General features: G+C 40.7%; 1 protein-coding gene across 2 annotated transcripts in view; it reads right to left on the bottom strand.

The window, feature by feature from the left end:
• Positions 1-7,287, bottom strand: part of ITGB6 (integrin subunit beta 6) — a 43,109-nt gene extending 35,822 nt beyond the window's left edge. For both annotated transcript variants that reach the window (XM_042822580.1, XM_042822579.1), the window contains exon 1: positions 6,958-7,287. The gene's annotated coding sequence lies outside the window, so the exon portion shown is untranslated. The remainder of the gene's footprint in view (positions 1-6,957) is intronic.
• Positions 7,288-7,558: the final 271 nt, after the last annotated feature.

Here is a 7,558-nt window from a genome sequence, read left to right as displayed (position 1 = left end):
TTTTTTTTTTTTTTTTTTTTTATCTTTTTGGTACATGAAAATTTTAATTTTCAAATTCAGTTTACAGAAGGTAAGTATTAGCATATACAATTGCACTTCTCTTTTCCTGAGACAGTTTCTTCCCCTATAGCTTTCACTCTTTTTGCTAACTCCTATTACCTTTTACTGGGGATTTATTCATCCAGCAAAATGCTAATATCTTTTATTCTTTACTCACAGTGGGAAGTGCAGATTTGTTATAATTCATATTTAATTTAAATAAATCCTAATGCTCAGGTTTGGAACTTCCATCCAAGTGACATCACTAGCAGTTTCTCTAGTTTCTCAAAATTTGTCCTTCTGAAGTACTGTATTTAACATGCCTATTTTTGTTTATTCTTTCAAATATTTTCAATTGAGTTAACTTTAGTGAGGCTATTTTCTACAACCAGCTGCTCTATGTCATCAGTACCTAACAAAGACCACCTAGAATAGCACCATACCCGTCCAGTGATTGCTCAGTGATGAAATCTGCCAGATATCACACCCTGGAATAACTGACTGCTGTTATCGGTAACATTTTCTTTATTTCTGTGCCATTAAAATTTTCCATAATGACACAATGCTCGGAAGCTGAAGTTTAGTCATCTCTGTTACTGATATGCATAATCATTCTTCAGCAGTCCTTCAGAAGACCCTTATTCACCTTATGTTACCCCAGAACTTCTACAGCTTTTGTCCTGCCCTCATAGTCTCTGCACTGTGCCCAAGTGATGCCTTTGTACCTCTGCTTTTGTTTTTAGCCTCTCTAATAGCCTACACATCAGTTTAAAAGCATACCAGTCATGGATTATTCATCTGCCATGTTTTGCTGTCCTTGAGAGATGCAGGGCCCTGCACTCCTAGCCTGTGTCTCCTTGCACACAGTTTTTGTATACAAATATCTCAGCTTGGCTGTTATGACACTGTGCTTCCTTTTTTATTTTAAATGTCATTCCTCACATTCCTTTTACTCCTGACATCCAGGACATTTGCCTCACGTTCTCACCCACATTAATGCTTATTTTTCCTGCCCACATTGCTCCCATTTGACATTTCTTTCTTCCCACACCATTTCCTGCTTTTCAGATCCAGCCATGGAAATTATTTACAAGCAGCCCCAAGCTTCTGTCCTATTTGCTTTGCTTCCAATCTTTTTATTATTATACGCATATATAAAGGTATATTGTTTCCACATATTATTTTGTAGTACTGTTACATGATTCAATTATGTTACAGAATCACAGAATCATTTGAATTGGAAGGGATCTTAAAGGTCACCCAGCCCAACTCCTTGCAATATATTGCTATCAATTTCAGCAATCCTAATTGCAGAAAAAGAATACCATGCATGCGCAGATGGAGTTCAACTGCTTTCTGTGTAAAATCCTCTTTCCTCTCAAAAGAGAAATGCTTCACAACGCTCCCCATAACATCAATTCTTAAGACATCTGCTACTCTTTATTATCTCACATGCTTTAACACACCCTTTTCAGGAATGGAACTCTGTGGTGGATTTTCCTTCAGGACAAACCTATTCAGACATATATTCCCATTTTATGTTCTTCTCAGTGCTTTCTCCTTTCCCCCTTCATACTACAGCGTGAGGTGATGTAAGGTTCTTTCATTCCAGAAATGACAGCGTTGTCACAGAAGCCAACATGGCTGTTTTAAAAATGAAAACAAACAAAACAGCCTGCATGCACACACTGCGTATGCATTTGACTGGAATAACATTATTTTAGCTCAAAATTACATCATAGTAGTGCTAATGACTTCACGTTTATGGGGCAGTTTTAAAGCAGCTTCAGATAAGAGAAAAATATTTTTGAATGAAAGAGACAGAGTGAAAACTTTAATACACTTCTGAACTTGAGTTCAACGGTTTAACAATGAGTAATGTTAACAGTAAGAAGTCTCATCAATTCTCCTGGAGGGCTTTTAGTCATTTGGAGTTATCCATTACCTGAAACTATGCGAACAAAAACATTCAAAGCCAGCCTACAAGACATTGTTGTGTTAGGGAAGGAATGCAGACACTGAGTCATGGCTGCAAGTTATTCATTATACAGCAGTCAGTTATGATGCTGTTTTTCCCAGCTTTACTCTTTCTTTTGATTTCCCATATGTCACTGACCTGGTGAAGGACCAGGACCTCTTTAAGTCAGCAAATTCAGCACCCTGACCACCCCAACCATGTGAGGCACTGGGGAGACTACCTCAGGGTCACTTTGTGAAACATGTTAATCAACCTGACAATTACCATGTGAGATATGAGAGAAAGAAATGAAAATCTCTGCATGGATTGCAAAATGGCTCAGAAATGTTACAGACAAAACCTGACAGTCAATTATGCAATTTCTTCCAGAGAAGAAGAGAAGTCTTCCAGCATTCATTAATGAAGAGTGAAAGCTTTAGAAATGACTACACTGGTAGCTTTAGCATCTGAAGAACTGGTTCAGAACTAATTCAAGATCAGTTTGCACTCCTGACTAACAAGATTGATGCCTGCACAAAGCGTGCTGAATGCAATTTGGAGGAGGCATCTGAATGCCCTTTTAAATTGCAGATCAGTCACTGTGCTCAGTAACATTCAAGAAGAACAGGAGAGGCCAAGGAAGAACTCAGGCAGGTTAAATTCTGGTGCTACGGCTGAGCCCAGAGAACGTGCTGAGCCACCTGTGTGCTATTGGCAAACCTGCAGGGGGCAGGGAATGCAGCTCTTTTTCTCATGCTCAGGGGGAACACCTTTCTCTGTGCTTTTTATAGACACCATCAAGAGGAAAGAGACTTCAAAGTTGGACACAGCTGTCTCCTGTTATACAGGACAAACCTGGCAAGAAAATTAATTATAAAATTAACAGTGGCTAAGTTGTATATCTCAATTTGGCAAAATTCAAAGTTATGGCTATTCCAATCTTGTTCTGTAGTGCGTCACCTTTCTTGCACACAGGAAAACCACAAATCCCAATTCTGTCTGTTTCATGTTAAGCTGAAGAAAAAAAATGGGACAGCAGATGACCTACAAGCCAAAAACCTGTTAATGATTTCAAGCAAGATTATACAGTGAATAGCCAGCAACAGAGCAAATGTGCTAGGAACAGCTTGTAGAAAGTACGGGTTTTTGCTCCTGTGATGCCATCATTTTCTCTCTCATTTTTGAAAAACTAATCAATATTTATGATTTAAAACCTACAGAAAAGCAAGGTCACTGCAAGCTTTTTATTCTGACTACAACAATTGAGTTCCTAGAACCTGTTGCTCACTCTTCTTGATATCCATGTAACACCATATCACTGGTAAAGCATTTTTACAAGGTCTTCTTCAACTTCAGTTTGCCCACATGAAGTAAAAAACCTATTTTTTTCCTTCATTCTCAACTCACTATGTAAGTTCTCTTATGTTACTGATTTATTCTTACCATTCTTGCTGTGGTATTTTTCTCTTCTCCTCTGCTTCTTCCTCTCAGTTTTATTTGTTATGTTTAAATGTCAAGCAACAACAGTCTGATTTAGCTAGTGCTTCTGAATTTACATATTAATTAATCTTTCAAGACTTGACCTTTGGCTTACATTCTTCATAGCAGATTATTTTATTCATGATCCCAGTACTGTGCTCATTCTACCACTGTAGAGATGAGGATTGGTCAGGGCAGACTGCTCCTATCTTGCATCCCAAACCAGCCCAGGCTCAGATGAAGCACCACGAGCTCCCATCTGGGTAGCCTGTGGCTAAGAATCTTTCAGCTTATGTTTTCTATTAATACTCTGAATAACAGCACAAGCATCACAGAGCCCTCATTTCTATAAGAGCAACAGGTAAATGCTGCCAGAACACAACAGTTCAGCATTTGGAACAGGGGATTTCCAAGTCCAAGCCTGAATGCCTGAGCAGAGAACAGCCAAGCACAAGGGATGCAGAAGCCAGGAAGCAGTCAGAGGGGAAGCAAAGCTTGCTGGAGCAGATTATAAACAGCCAGCTGAGGTATTGGCAGTAGTTTTATCACCCATTGCTACTGAATCTGAGGAATTGATGCAATTATGGCACTGTGGGGATTGAAGAGGGCAGGAAACACCCCCTGGTGCTGCTAAGGATTGCTGCTACAGGTAGCTTTCCTGCCATAGGGGAGAGGGGGGGACAGCAGCATCTGCACTCCTACACTTTAGATGGTTCTGCTAAGCTAAAAGCTTTTCCTTAGGAAAAATTAGGGGAAAAAGCCCTTTGTTTTATTAAGGAAAAGTAATGCCTGTATGACCTTAACAAGACTCCTCTGCAGAGGTAGCCAGGAGGCTCTCTCACAGCACTGCTGTTCCTGGGCACTCTGACAGGGGCTCATTTCAGTAGCAGCTTGTGCTAAAGGAAACCCCGCTATGTTCAAGCTCTACCTCCCAGCTGACAAGCTTGCAGATGGCAGAGTACTGCCTTGTCACAGCCTTCAGGCAGTTGGTGTCAGCAATGGAAACAAGCCCTAAAGGAGAAATCTGTCCTCAGGTTTGCACCTCTGTATTTCTGAGAAAGGAATGAGAGCCACTGTGAGAGAAACGCTGCTCTGTTCCTGCAGGTCTGCTGAACTCCCCGCAGCTACTCTGCTGGGTGCTGGAAGAAAGCACTTAAAAATGCATTAGGGATAATCTGATGCATTAATTTGCAGGATTTCTTAATGTATGAGATACCAGAGAGCAACTCAGACAGGAGTTCTGGATGCTGTTGAGAAACTGACCATGTCACAGAAGTCTGATTTATGAGACATATTCCTATCCTCCTAATCTTTCAAAACAAAATGCAGTGAACAACAGTACAGGCATCTTTTGAGATTCCCCCAAAGCCCTTAGCAGACAGTGTGAATGCTTTAATTAAGGCTTTGACAGAGAAGTAAATCAGGACTACCGTGTCATTTTCCTCCCATGGCATGTTTCTACAAGCTGATGCAGAGTGCTGGGTCGGTGAGATATATCAATATTATAAGGCACACCATGTGTCAGGCCAAACACATTAAAGGCTGATGTTAAATTTTAACGTAGGTCATGAATCACTCAAACTTATTCAGCCATCCAGAATTAATATGAAATGAGAAGTACAAGTAACAAGTTTGGTAAGGTTTCTGTTAATGTTGTTTTGGTTTTATATAGACAAGAGGATGAGGAGTTATGAATAAATGTTCAGATCAGACCAAACTGACTGCTCATGTAGGAATGGTGCAGACATTTAGATCATGGTGAAAAGAAACTGACAGTTGCATTTTTATTGGAGACCTCATTGTAGCTCTATGAGAACTAAAAGTCTGACAATTTGATATAGGAAGAGTCTGTTAAGAACATGAAGTTTGTATTAAAGGACAAATTGAATGTAAAAATGCCATTTAAACAAAGAATAGGTAATGTTCTAATGGCATGCTACTTTACCAAGTCGCTCTCTTTTTGACCACTTACTGACTTCCTTAGCTAGATTTTCTCATGGAGTGTCCAACTGTAAATTCATTTTGATTTAGATCTCAACTACACCACTCAGTCATGAAAACACAAAGCAGAGACACACTCTGCTTGCCTTCACTGACACTAATCAAAGACCATACAAACTGTAATAAGTATTAACAAGGTCTTATATTTCTGTACTTTGGACAATATGTTATCATGATTCATGGTTATTTCTCTCTATTGTCTTTATATCTACTGGTTATATTTCCTTCACAGGTCACCTCTGTCTAGACCAGTGCAATTCCTTACAAAAACAAACTTAATCATTACCAGACATGCAAGCTCAGCTGGACAAATATGTGACGTTCTCTAACATTTCTCATCAGATCGACAGTTTCCCTTTCTATTTCCATAGGATAGAAATATTCTGTTCTTACAAACAAGAAGTTTGATTTCCTCCTTATTGTAGGATATATGTTGAAGAAGCATCTCATGGTAACAGTCCCTCTTCCTCCACATTTTTGCTAAGTCTGTGGTACTTCAAAACTTACATCTAGCACTGAGGACAGCATAGAAGCATTCACAGAGCTCTACAGCTATGCCAGAAGCAAGAACTTTCACGGCATCCTGCACTGCCAAAGCTCTACAGTGAAAGGCCATTGTTTAGAAATGACACAATTGTTAGAGATGGTGGCACAGCAAAAGGAGCACTGAGAGCATCACAACCAGAGACGTAAGTAACAGGTCTATTCATAGAAGTGCTTTTCCCCGGGGAATGGAGGCTTGCGAGTGACTTCATTAACTCTGTCAGCAGACAGACTGCACTGTGCTGGGAGTGAAAGGGAAACAGTCATCAGATGGCCCCAGCCACAGCTGAGGAAAGGCACAGAAGAGATAACTGGCAAGTGTGGTTCTTTCCCCCCATCCAGAAAGAGTTAGTCACATCCCTAAATTTACTGCTCTAATTTCTTTCCTTTTGGCAAAGCAATCTTTTTGTGTACACACTCACTGTTTGCACAAAGGGTGCTTCTGCTGACTAAATGCACTCTTGGAAACTTCCCAGGTTGTGGAAGGTGGGGTGTGAATTCCAGATGGGTTGTTAATTGTAAGGAAACCCTCCAAATATCTAGGCATTTATTACCTTTAATAGCCAAAGACACCCAGCAAACCCTGTAATCCATCATTCAGCGCTGTGCTACATCTGACCTCTTCCATGCTGTAAATCTTCCCTGCCTGCACAGCCAGCAGAACATGTGATTTCTGTATCTCCAGCACATTTCTTCACAGAAGTAGGCTTGTACAGACCAGACAGCATTTATCCTTAGAGCCCCCCCACTCTTTGCTACCTTAAAAGTATTCATCCCTTCCAAGCCTACCCCGAAGGTGCCGAGTATTTACCCGAAGGCTGTTGTCATGTTGTACAGATCACAATAGTGGCTAGCAGCTGGAAGCCAAAACATTTTTTATACACAATCACCTCCTACTTTATCCAAAACCAAAGATACAGAAAACAGTGTCTGCTTACCGCCCATCCCCTGGTACACTTGAGCATTTTTGGGTGCAGAGCAGACCTGTCCAACACTGCAGCAGTTGTGCACAGCAGCTCAGATTCCAGATGGATCACAAGGAGCTTCTCTTTCTGTGCATTGCAGTTTGTTACTCCTTGCAAGCCCCGCAGCTGAGACTTCTTCTGGAGAGCATGCTCTGTCCTATTGCTCCTAACTTTGGTTTTCCCCGTGTGCTCTTCACACTCACTGGGTGCCTGAATTTCACAGATCAATACTTTGGTTACTGTCCATTTTCTAGGATCCACAGAGTGGAAAACATGCTATCTTGTCTAGAAAGTTTGAAGAAAAGTAGCCTAAAATGCCACTGGTCAAAAGACCTATTCTTTCAGAGGAGGCTCTGATAGCCCTTTGCAACCAATGCAGCTATTTATAGGGATGGTGACAGTGTGTCTAACCCCACAGCACAATGAGCATGAGACAGTCCGCACAAGATGTGATGATAGAGGCCATTCATAAAATCAAAACTGGAATTCACATGCTGAATGTCAATAGTGATTTAAGCAGCCACTTTCTTGCCTCACTCCCAAGGGAAGAAATAAAAGTCCCATTGTCCCGTTC

Source organism: Centrocercus urophasianus, unplaced genomic scaffold (assembly GCF_019232065.1).
Source record: "Centrocercus urophasianus isolate 14NV4802_14NV808 unplaced genomic scaffold, USGS_Curo_1.0 seq_20, whole genome shotgun sequence".
Classification (NCBI taxonomy): domain Eukaryota; kingdom Metazoa; phylum Chordata; class Aves; order Galliformes; family Phasianidae; genus Centrocercus; species Centrocercus urophasianus.
Note: the sequence above shows the minus strand (reverse complement) of the source record. Positions and strands in the feature narration are given on the sequence as shown.